General features: G+C 31.9%; 1 protein-coding gene across 9 annotated transcripts in view; it reads right to left on the bottom strand.

The window, feature by feature from the left end:
- Positions 1–13574, bottom strand: part of LOC145292080 (cys-loop ligand-gated ion channel-like) — a 1494476-nt gene that overhangs the window by 461252 nt on the left and 1019650 nt on the right. The gene's annotated exons all lie outside the window — the stretch shown is intronic.

The following is a 13574-nucleotide window of genomic DNA, read 5'->3' as shown; positions in this document are numbered from 1 at the left end:
CATTACCCTCCAAAAGAATATCACTTTTAAAATCGATTCATTTAAGTACTCGAAACACTGCGCAATGGCTGACAACAAGAGAGTGTGTTACGCCCGTGAAATAAATAAAGTGTTCCAAAGTTTTTTGGTGTATTATATTTTCTTTCCGTCACAGATAAGTACATTATAAAGATTTTACTTTATTTTTATTTTTCTTGGAGGAGAGTTATAGACTTGAACTAAATGGACATATATCATATTTAAATACGTTGAAAACATCATCTTACAAAAACCGAACCCTATGCCCGTAGAAGGCCAAATAGTATATTGCTCAAAATTACCTTCTATTCTATGGATGACAGTCAATGTTTTTTTGTGCGTCATAGAAATAAATATATTAATAGCCCGAGTATAAATAAGTTTCAATAAAGTTTAAATTTCCCAGAATTTAAATACCATTATTTAAATTTATTTAAATACATTTAAATAAAATTTAAATTTTTCTTCGATTCAATCTGGAGTCATCAGGGGCAATTATCGATAAAGATCACGAAAGAGCTGAAAGATAAGTCGATAATAAATAAGACAATCCGGTGGTATATTTAAAACCGTGCGTATTAACAGAAGTTTAGAATACTTTGTTATAGACAGACTTATTATTTATTTCCCTCCCACGGTAGAAATATGTGACAAGGTCGGAATGTGCGACTTACAAATACCACATACTAGTCTTACAAAAAATGCCTGGACAGCCCCGTAGAAATTTCCTGGTCGGGGCGCCCCAAGTAATTAGAAGTAAACTAACTTCATCACCATAAAAAAGAACTCATGGCCTGGAAGGGTGGACGTCTAAAGACACCCAGAACCATTCCTTAACCCATTTGAACAAAGACCACCATCAGACATAATAAACCGCCTCTATTGGACTTATTGTCAAGAGTGTATCCTCAACGTGGTAAGAATGGCGTCTTAATCTGTGGAAAAAAGAAACCTCTTTCTTCATTATAGGCTCATAATGATGTTTAGAAGAGTCCATATAGTGAAGAAATAGGGTAGATAATCATAACATAATAACATGAATAGAAGAGAATGTTAAGATGGGGAAAGCAGAGCCTGTGGAATTCAGGTTGGGAGTAGGAGCTTCATGAAAAGGTACTTGCTAGCTAAAGCTGTGGTGGAATATTAAAATAGACATGGTAAAGGAAGCATAAGGTTGAGGTTAGAAGGAAGGAAGGTGTGTGCGGGTGTGATGTTACAATTGAATTTCGAGAACATATATATTGCATATGATATGCAATAATATGCCGATTAGCTATTGATAACTCTGGTTACAGGAGATATAGAAAATCTTGCCTTTTGAGCTTCCTGACAGAACAGAGCACATGTGGTATTCTTTAGCCCAAAACGTAAAGTTTTCCATACTTGCTGAAACCGTGGGTATCAATGGCTATTCGAAATAGGACTGTATAGTATTATATTAACTAAATGCATTATACTCTTACTAACGTAATTGAGTACTGGATTATTTGAACTACTGTTTGTAACATAATGCGTATGAGTGCGTGTGAAAATGGTGGCGGCAGTGAAGGATGGCTGGCTTGCGGAATGAGCAGCAGCAATAGCCGAAAAACGCACATATGCAAATTAGGAAGTATGCGCAAGAAGAAGAAAGAAAGAAAGAAAGAGGAGAGAAAAACACAGCATGAGCTCAGAGAGAAAGAAAGTCGGCATTGAAGAGAATGGGCATGTAAAGATGCAGACGGTAAACGGCCGACTGGCAGGTGTGAGGTCACAGAAGAAAAGTGTACAACGGGAAAGATGCGAGATGATGAGAGACTCAGGTGGTGTCGAAACATTTATAACTGTAATAAGACATCTTTTGTTAAAAATGAAAATTTGTAGGTTTTTTGAAGATTACAATGCGATTTCATGGTTAAAATTTTATGACAATTGATAAAAAACCCTATATTTTCAAACCAATAAATATCCACAAATTTGCCTACATTTGTACATATAGTATCTTCGCAGGCCAGCTTTAGCTCTGTCGCTTTGGGATGAGTCTTGCTTTTTTTTTTCTTTTTTTTTTTTTTTTTTTTTGCTTGGCCTTGTCAGGCCACTAATATGTACATTTTCTTCTAATATGTACATTTTCTTCTAATATGTACATTTTGTTTACAAGGAGGTCATCACTTATCAAAGCCCGAAGGCCAGCAGATGATAAGGCTTAATATGAATGTAAAGTGGTAGTGTAGTAATCGTTAATGATGTAGATTGGGTAGAATTTGGACTTTTAAGAAGACGGGTCAACAAAAACTTGTTTACATTGAGCTTGAAAGCTACAATATTATAATCGGTCGAGGAACAACTAATGGAAGAGTACTCCACAGGTGTGCAGTTCTGGGAATAAACTTTGTTCAGGGAATCTGCATTAAGATTTAGGCACAGATAGAGAGTGGGGGAAATTGCTGATAGTGGTTATGGATAGTCGAGTGTTTCTTAGAAAGTTTGGCAAAGGGCCACCATGGATTGGAGCTCAGACGAGCACTCGCCATGAAAATAACAATAAATCAGAGGCAGGTTTACAACGTCTCTTCTGTGGAATAGAGGTTGTAAGGAAGAGAAAAGAGCATCAGGTACTACGTTTTTAAGCCAATTTCAAAGCAGAATAGTGTACGTCGAGCAGCTCCTGTCCAGATGTGGCAGCAGCACTCCATTTTAGGACGTACTTGGCTCTTATACAGATAGAGGATTTCATCGGCAGTGAGATACTTACTGAAGTGGTAGAATGATAAAACCATATTTCTAGTGGACTTAGCAACAGATTTGATGGATGTGTTCTATTTTTGATCAGGAGTAAAGGTCAGTCCCAGAAGCTCATGAAAACATTATGCTTCTCCAAGACGAGGACCATTAATTTAAATTGGGGCCAGATGGGGGTCAGAGCGATTATTATAAAAAGAGAGAAGATTGGTTTTAAATGCATAAATATTAACAAGCCATCTTTCTCCCCATTGCACCACGTGTTCAAGATCAGGAGAGAGAGAGAGAGAGAGAGAGAGAGAGAGAGAGAGAGAGAGAGAGAGAGAGATTAAGGAAGATCTTTGTCATTACTGGCCTTTAAAGTCCAGTTAAAATCAGGAAAAGAGTTGTCCTAGGATGGAACTCTTAGGGACGCCACTGTTTGTCTCATGAGTTTCTGATTTTTGCCCATCGATGACTACTCTTATAAGTCTATCAAAGAGAAAGGATTTAATAATTGAAAGGACAATTCCAGTTATTCCATCGCTGGCAATCTTTTGAGGTAGACTTTTATGCCATACCTTATCAAAAGCTTTTGATATGTCAAAAGCTATTGCTCTATAAATGAAACCCCTAACAAGAGATTCACTGATCCTGTGTGATATTATAGTTAGCACATCAGCTGTAGATCTAGCAGAACAGAAACCATATTGTATGTCACTATGTATGTATATATATATATATATATATATATATATATATATATATATATATATATATATACACAGACGCAGACACAGACACACATATATATATATATATATATACACACACACACATATATATATATATATATATATATATACTTTTTATTCATCAAAAGGTTTTATGCCAAAACGCTGACAAAAAGTAAAATGATTCTTGACTTTTTTTTTACAGATGCTGTTGCGCTTATTACCACATCCTTTGACGAAGCACAAGTTGATAGGTTTGCTAATGCAGCAAAAGCATTTGGAGCAACAATAAGTATAAAAAAAAAGAAAAAAGTCATTTTCCAGCCAAAGCTTAAACATTGGCAACAAGGAGGCGTGAAGATTCCAAAACCTGCCGATTAGGAACCGCCCGGCAGTATTTTGATTAATGGACACTCTTTGAAGTATGTTAAATCTTTGCCTTATTTATGAGTCAACGTGGATGCATCAGCATCGCTCGATGATGAGATAATGAATCTGATTTCGAAAGCAACAGACGCCTTTGGCAAACTACGATCTGTGGTATGGAATGAAAGAAGGCTTTCTCTTAAAACTAAAATCTCTGTTTACCATGCCGTGATTATTGCTGTATGAATCGGAAACACACCGAAGGCACCGTCGTCCAATCGGATCATTTTCATAAACGTTGCCTTCGCAGTATATGTGATTTAACATGAAAGGATAGCGTTCCCTATTCTGATTTATTTGAGGGGTGTGACACATTAAACATTAAAGCATTTCTAATGAAATCTCACATTGACTTTCGCATGGTTGAAAGCTGACTTTCCGAAGCAACCAACTTACGGTTGATCGAAAGAAGGTAGTAAGAGTGTGGGACGTCCGTTTATCTGGTAAAAAAAAAGACAAATTGAAACATAATCTTAAATTTTCTGGGATGGAGAGAAAAACTTTGGAAATTGATGCATTAGATAGAAAGTCGTATAGCGACAAAATCTACTGCAGGCATACTTTTAATCATCAAAAGCATTTGGATAAACAATAAATATAAAAAAAAAAACAAGGTTACCAAATATAGCTACTCTACATAGAGACCAAATTGGAACTGCGCCTGCTCAACCGGTAACTTGTGAATCATGCGGCTTGGTTCTTAGGAGCAGGGCCTTGTGTCATACACGCAATACAAACATTGAAAGCAGAGTAAAAAAAAACTATGTTTATTGAACACGACGAAGGAGTCGATTATATATATATATATATATATATATATATATATATATATATATATATATATATATATATATATATATAAGAACAAATAGTAAATAAAACCTGTTAAAAAACACTTGCAAAAAGAGTTAAACACATATTTAATTTTTAAAAGTAAGCACAAAGTGAGTGGATAGTCCTTAATCCGTGGAGTTTCGAAGAAATACTTTCCTTCTCATCATAGCGTAGGAATTAGCAAAGTGCGGGATTGCATTTTGCTTGCAAAAGTATTTAATGAAACTACAGGTAAGTCATAGATCTTACTTGGTAACAAATAGTGACGTAGAGGTAATAGGGTGAAGAAAAAGGTGATTTCACGTGAATGGATAGTCTGGTGAAGGGTAAAATATCCAATAACAGTAAAATCCAAAAAAGTTGATTAAATTTCTATTTCCATCAGTAAAATCCAAGGGAATCGCGTTATTGGAAGATGGTCCAAAGTAATCCAAGAGGCAGAAATCGGTGGAATAATTAAAAAATGGGTACAAAGAGAAAGGGAATGAGTTCAAATAATATTATTAAAAGAAAGATAAGTTGTGTGTAGAAAAAAAAGCGACGGAGAAATTTTAACAAACACGACTGTCAAAGCTGGGCTGATTTAATATATATATATATATATATATATATATATATATATATATATATATATATATATATATATATATATATATATATATATAATTCAATTTAGTTAAACAAAATTACCATAAGTCACGACAATAAATTTACTGTTTCAGAGTTAAAGACAGCGTTAGGCGATACTAAACCTATGGTCTTGCTCGAAGCCACTCATTTAATGAAAATGAAAACCAAATAGTAAAAAGTAGAAAATATAGAAAGAAATGAAAAATAGAAAGAAACAAAAAATTTGGAGGGCTTTTTCTTAAAATTACCTACCTAGACACATCATTATTTTAAGGCGGGGAAAGCTGGTCATAATGACTATTGTAGCGACTTATGGTAATTTTGTTTACGTAAATTGAATTTGATAGTATCCTGTTCTTTTCATTGAACATTATCTACAACCTTGCTGAAATTCAATGGTTTCTACTTTTACATAATTTAACCTGAGATTATATATATATACATATATATATATATATATATATATATATATATATATATATATATATATATATATCGCATAGTTTGGTCTCTTGAAATAATATATATATATATATATATATATATATATATATTAAGTAATGTGATTGATAATTTAAAATTTAAAAATCAAATTATAATTAAATTAAAAATCCGTTTCATAAGAAGGAAAAACACCAAAATCAATTATCTGTACGATCATTTCGGAAAACAATGTTTTTTATTGTGGTATACATCAAGTTATGTACAATAATTACATATAGTTTTTTAGTAAGCAAGGTCTCCTCGTCAGCAAATTTTGAAGGGTTTTTATTGAGTTTAAAAGACACCATAAATAAACCTAGCATTAAAAGTGAGGCAGATGAATCTGAAAAATTGAAATAAAAGGTCTGGATTTAAAATTTATAAGAAAATTAATATGGGTTAGAGATAGAAATAAGTAGAGACAAGTATATATTTGAATTTACATAATAAATTTGCTTTAAAAATATATAGAGATATTTACCTTTTAATTTTTCACTTTTTGAAATCAGGAACTATGGTTAAAATAGTCATTTAGATGTTTGCTATAGCTTTTTATCTTATTGAATGATGAATTTTAAAAGGGGGGGGGCGCTCGTGCAATAAATTATTTTTTCCGTTAGCGTATTTTTGTTCCTTCTTATGAAACGGATTTTTAATTTAATTATAATTTGATTTTTAAATTTTAAATTATCAATCACATTACTTAATATTGAATTAGCTCTAGGACATTTAACTAAGGAGCTTATTATATATCTAAATTACAACGAGCACTTTCTATTTCCTGTATTTTAATTAAACTAGTAATTTCACTGTTACATTAAAATACACTCAGCTCTTTAGACTATTGTTCTAATCTCCTTTAAATTATATATATATATATATATATATATATATATATATCGCATAGTTTGGTCTCTTGAAATATATATATATATATACAGTGATGATCATATTTATTGGCACGGTAAAATAAAAGTTAAATTTTGTCTAATAAATTCTAAAAAAGGGATTAAATTAAAGAAAATAACAAAGTATATTATGTATTTTTAACTGACCTTTCCGATGCAGCAATCGGATTTTAGAAAAAATAAATAACAAAGGAACAACAAACATATATTTATATATATACATACATATATATATATATATATATATATATATATATATATATATATATAGATAGATAGATAGATAGATAGATAGATAGATGTCGCATAGTTTGGTCTCTTGGAATATATATATATATATATATATATATATATATATATGTGTGTCTTTATTTTTTATAAAAAGTTTTATATCATTACACTAGTTAGGATAATGTTTTGACCATGTAATCATATGATATGGCGATATTCGGGAAAAATTAAAAGTAAAGGATATCACACCATATCACATGATTTCAAAATGTATTTTCTGAAATTTTCTTTTGTGACTTCCATTTTATTACAAGTATGAACGTTTAAAGTGAAAGACTATTATCGTCAGAGGAGGACTTTAGTTATTTATAACTGCTAATCGAAACATTATCACGACTAGATATATTTAAATGTTTATATGAATGAGGAAAAATATATCTTGATGTATTTAGCATTAAACATTCTTATATAAACCCTGTTAAATCCATTAAGTTTTTTACTTTGAATATATTATCTCGAACAACATCATATATATATATATATATATATATATATATATATATATATATATATATATATATATATATATATAATTTTTGTTGTTGTTGATTTTTTAAAACGATATTGATGTTAGCGTCTTCACCTTGAAGATCGGATGTATTTTTTTAGAAATTGCCCATATTTTTTTTATTTGGGACGTAAACAAATAATAAAAGAGGGGCAGGGCTCCGAAACATGCATGTATGTAGATTACTCTTTTAAAAATAAATAAATAAAAATAAATTAACAAAAATAAATAAAAAATTTTATATATATATATATATATATATATATATATATATATATATATATATATATATATATACACACGAGATATAGTAAAAAAATATTTTCTTAATACAATCATAAGTTTTTTGTATTTTCCAATAATTTCATTGGTTATACTTTATTCTAGTACACTAGCGAGCCGGTAGCCAGGTCTAAACTGCACAACAATTGAATGTTACGAAACTGAAAATAGCAGAAATTAAGATTGATTGTCATACTGGAATTCATTTTACTTGGTTTTCGACAAAGGCTTTTAAAAGATGTTTGCATTTTCTGTGGTAGAAATTTTTCACAGAAATCATAAATCAAATCTGTCAAACATTCACAACACACACAATAAACAATCAACAAATATGGACTGATATGGCTAAAAATAAAACTTGAAACCTTTCAAGCATAATTATGATATTGGAGACTATTTTACAAGGAAAATATGAAGAAAACTATATAAAACGAATGTTATCAATAAGTAGAACCACAAGACGTATGTTTATGTGTCTTTCTATTACTGCTAGTCTGATCACTACCCATAATATATAACAGGTGTTAAGATAAGGCGAATAAGGGCAATAAAAGGCTGAGATAAAGAGAATGCCTTAAACATTGATGATTTTACAAAACATTGGTTTAACGTCCGTTTTAAATGTTGGCATGCCTTTGACGGTTTTTAGAAAATGACTTCCAAACTGACCTATCTCTGACCAAGTCTCTATTTATTCCTCTTGTCTTTATTTATTTTTATCACTGTTTATCAAGGCCTGGAGACCACTTTTCCTCTAAGATTATCAAAAGTATGTTTTTAAGGTCCACATTACATTTCGATCGTATCATTCACATATCATTTATTTTCATGCAACGAAACTCCTCAATCGCACTGGCTAAGTTTCACATTCATCCACCCTCACACTGCGTACACGCCTGTTAAACTCTTTGCTTGATCGACGTTTTGTTGGGTGACAATGACAGAATCACTTCATCAACGCCTAATTCTTACAATCACACTAGCACCTGATCCACCCTGTGCGCCAATGTTTGCACTTTATCTTCAATACTATCCTAAATATATATTGAAGTAAAAGAACGCAGATTAAACTGGTTACTCAAGTGCAGTTTAAAAATTTCTACCTAATGAATAAAAATGATAATCTTTTCACTGAGAAATATTAATTTTGATGTAAGGTTTCATAGTCCACAAAATATAAAATGCCATTGTTTATATCACATGAAAATTAGAATCAATATATTGAACGAAAATAATTTGTACTAATATTGATTTTATTTTAATTAACACTTACTGCATTATATATATATATATATATATATATATATATATATATATATATATATATATATTATAAGGTAAAAATTAAAAGCCAAGAACAATGCGAGATTTTTTTTATATAGAGTAAAATTAAATGAAAACAAAAGAAATTTATTTCTTTTGTTTTCATTTAATTTTACTCTATATAAAAAAAAATCTCGCATTGTTCTTGGCTTTTAATTTTTACCTTATAATTTTCTTCAACAATGCTTCAAGCAAACTACAATCTACTTATATATATATATATACTATAACATTATATTGTATATATATACTATAACATATTTAAATGGTCAATTAGGGAGAGGAAAATTATATAATCACATTCTTTGCTAACTCAGTGCTTGAAAGGTGAATAACTTTAATGAAATATTCGAATATCGGTTTATGGTATTTTTTAATTAACCCTCCCTGCAACAGAATGGTCTGATTTATTTCCTGCCTTCTTTTGTTCCAGCTTGTTAGATTAAATTCATACCATAACCTCAACTTTAATCCTGCCATACTTGGTATCGTCTGACATTTTACACTTTTTTTCACGATTTTCAAATTATAAACTGCTTCAGACATTTTCGGGGAATCTCTGTCGATACTCAGAACTCTCCATATAACAGCTGACATTCTCTGTGTTTCCATTCTTTACAAGTGCAATTTCTGTCCCCATTACATTAATAATTCGTATTGTTTGGATTCTTCAGACTACTATTCTAATCTCGAATGCTACTTTGTCTGTAATGACCCCTGGCGCGTGGGATGAAATACTTGATAAATTCCTTTGTAAGTTACACTCAATTTGCAATACTGGCGACACTCAAAATACAACTGCAGATAATTTAGGACCTCTACCCATCTGTGATTGATAGAACAAGAGCATCCTACCCCTGTAGATTAAATAAAGGTTTCCATTCAAAATTCCGTGCAGATTCCTGAGTTCGACAAGATATACCTGATAAAGGTCAAAGGTTTCATCGACCAAAACATTGTGACTGAAACATTAACAAGACCACTACTCATGTCAACAACTGGACCAGTAAAGTTAGTTAAACTACAACCAGCATCCTGTTGCCAGACAGAATAATAAATTCGACCAGTAATTTAATATGGTCCAAGTGCAGGAAATTAGATACAAGTTTTCCCTCAGAAGAAGCGTTGATCTCTTTCTACTCTATTATTAACATGGAAGGCGCTTGTCTGTCTAGATGTCTGCCTCAATCCGCTTGTTATAATACACCTTCGTCTTAGAATAGCTTTTTTTTAAAAAGAACAGTGTACTTGTGGAACTGTTTTCCCTGCTCAATTTTCCTTCTACCTATATACTAAGGTCAATAGGCATCTCTGATCTTTGTATTAATCATCCTTCGTTCTTTTTAGCTTCTTATATCAAGTGGCTTCATGCTGTGTCTGGAACGACTTCAATGAAAAACAAAGAATATAGTTTCTTTGGTAATTTCTAAACTGGTATTACTGTGACAAACCCTTCCATATTCATTACAGGTCAAATCAGTTTGAGATCTTCAGAGATTTTAATAGAATGAGGCTACATTTCTTCTGTGCATGTTTGTAGAATTTCTCATGATGGTTGTTATTATTAGGGCGATGACAACAGTATGTTCTTTTCATTTTTTTTTACTCTCGGGTGTGTATTCGTCGATATCTTATATGCTGTTATATAGACTGATGTGGTTCTCGGTTGATTAACAGTGTCTGTGTCGGATATATACTCGAAAGTCAAAACACTGAAAAGAATATGCTGCTGTCATAGCCCTAATAATAACAACCATCATGAGAAAAAAGAATATGCTGTTGTTATAACCCTAGTTATTACCATCATCTGATCTATCACACATATTTGAAATAACATTTTTAAATGTGTCCACACATAGCTATAATAAGAAGTTTCTTTCTCCACTCATCTCGATGAACCATAATCTTGTAATGTTTGGGTTCTGAATTTGTGAGATGCGGTACGAATGTCTGTATTATTTGGAATAATTGGAGAATTATTCTTATCTTGAGTGTTATCCGCAGTTCGTTTCGGTCGATGTAACCTTTGACCGAAAAGTTTGTAGATAACATGCAAGATGAGAATAATTATCCGATTAATCCCAATAATATCAATTCTCACATTTGCTTTGATAAAAATTCTAATTTTGATAAATCCCTTCCACTCACACTAAAAATATTTTAATCCTTGTAGAAAAAAAAAAATTAAATGTGTTCTATTTTACACTATGCTTTAAAAATTTTGACTAAAGTCATGATACAACTTTTACTATATGCTCTCAATAAACCAATCTACGTGCTTTTTTATAGTATATATATATATATATATATATATATATATTACAAAGGAATCAACACTTATCAAAACCCAGAGGATAAGCGTTAAAAAGTGTACAGCGGTCAAAAGGACAATATCATAGTAATCGTTAAAAGTGTAAATTTGATAAATTGGATTAATTAAGGGGAACGGCTCATCAAGAACTTGTTTACATTGGACTTGAAGACGGCCATATTGTAGTCAGCTGGAAAGCAGGTAAACAGATGAGAGTTCCACAGGTGTGCAGTTCTAAGAAAGAAGCTTTGGTCATCATGGAGTCTACGTTTAGGTTTAGGCACAGATAAAGAGTGGGGGAAATTGTTGATAGTGTTTGTGAAAATAAACTTCTCAAAATCACACCAAATCCGAATCAAGGCAGCACACTTTGTGCACACAAAGTGCTCAATATCCTGTCAGATACAGTTTTATCTTAATAAAGCCATATTTATTAGTGTTATGATGGCTGCAACGTTTTCTTGTGAATACGATAAATGACATTTCAGTTGAATGATAAAGACTATTATGAGAGGATTGAAACTGGCGAATAGAACAAACAAAATTCAGTTAATTATAAAGACGGTTTATAAGTATTTGTTGGTATTGGATTTTTTTGTAGTTGTAAAGGAAGCACTCCTGCGGTAATCTATTCCACAAATAAGAATATCTTGGATAGAAACTCAGTTCATGCAAATTTGATTTCATGTTAAGCACATCAAGAAACAAAGGAAAGTACATTGATATTGTGATAGAGCAACAAAGAAATGCGTCTATTGTTCGTTTTATGTCTATGCAGCACCTACTAAGAAGGTTACAAGAACATAAAACCTGGGATGATTTATTTAATAGGCTAGAAGCACAGTGTGAATGAGCACAGTCTAAGAAATATCAGTTCTAATTGGTATTCTCTACGCATAAAAAAGTGCCTGCACTGGTCTTTTGAAGTAATAAACAAGTTACAATGCAGCTTTCACTCTTTTACTGGCTAGCAATTGATGATAATACCCAAACCACTCAACCACAGAGAGTGACTTCACCAATAGAAATTAATTTGGTTAACAAAAGTAGGCATTGCTGCCAAAGGAGATTATTTGATTAACTTTGTTTAGAAAATAACCTTAAACATGAGCAGATCAGCTGTATTCTCAACAATAACAAGGCATAACAAGGTTAGTTCCTTCTGTCAACATAGCCTATCAGGGTTTCCTTTTCTTTAGACATGAAGTTAATTTGGTATTCCCATGTAATATTGATAATTCAAGAGAAAAGCTGGCATGCCACGCCTTGGGTGATACTCGCTTCTCTGACAAGAACCTGTTAGGGGATTTACCATATGCTTATTTAAAAGTACCAAAGCCAAAAGATTTATGGTGTTTATGTAGATATCCGGATGAAATCCCATTGCCGTCTGATAATCAATCTAGCTAAAATAGCGAGGCCATTTTCTAAAGTGAAATTTGTCTTGGATAGATGCGGCTGTCAAGAACCCATAAGACCAATTTGGATAATAAGAAGCAACTCCACATTAATCTAATCACAGTTGACCAATGTGAAAACCTTATCAACTGGTGAGAAAAGAGTGGTTCGATTCTGACATGTCAATATTGAATCTGCCGAGCTACTGTGACTAGTGTTAAAGAGATCGGCAGATTCGGAATTGAAGAGAAAAGGCCACTCTGTTGTGCAAACACACTGAACACAGAAAAGATTGGCACATCGTGTTTTTCTCTAGATTGTTTCCTTCAGTTTTAATTTCTGACTAGCAAGACAACACGGCCTTGCCCGGGTGACAATTTCACAGAATTCATACAGTCGTATTAAAAATATACTTATGGCAATTAAGCTACATAGAAACGTTTGTGTTATACCGATTAAGACGTTATTTTATATGAATGTTAGTACGAACACTGCAACAGCATATTTCGTTCTCCACCAATTATGAGACCGGATGTTTTGTTTTTTAATTCTGAATCGCCACTTATTCAGGCCAATAGCCATTCGAGAATACGCGATAATTAGACTGAAATGATTGTCATCTGAAAGATAAGCAAAACTATGAGACCACTAACATTGATTAATGTTATGAATTTATTATTACATATGGCACAGTGTTTGCTGAGAATTTTTTGATATTGTATTTAAAG

This window comes from Euprymna scolopes, chromosome 13 (assembly GCF_053919585.1).
Source record: "Euprymna scolopes isolate OS-2025 chromosome 13, ASM5391958v1, whole genome shotgun sequence".
Classification (NCBI taxonomy): Eukaryota; Metazoa; Mollusca; class Cephalopoda; order Sepiida; family Sepiolidae; genus Euprymna; species Euprymna scolopes.
This window is presented reverse-complemented; position numbering and strand designations above follow the sequence as displayed.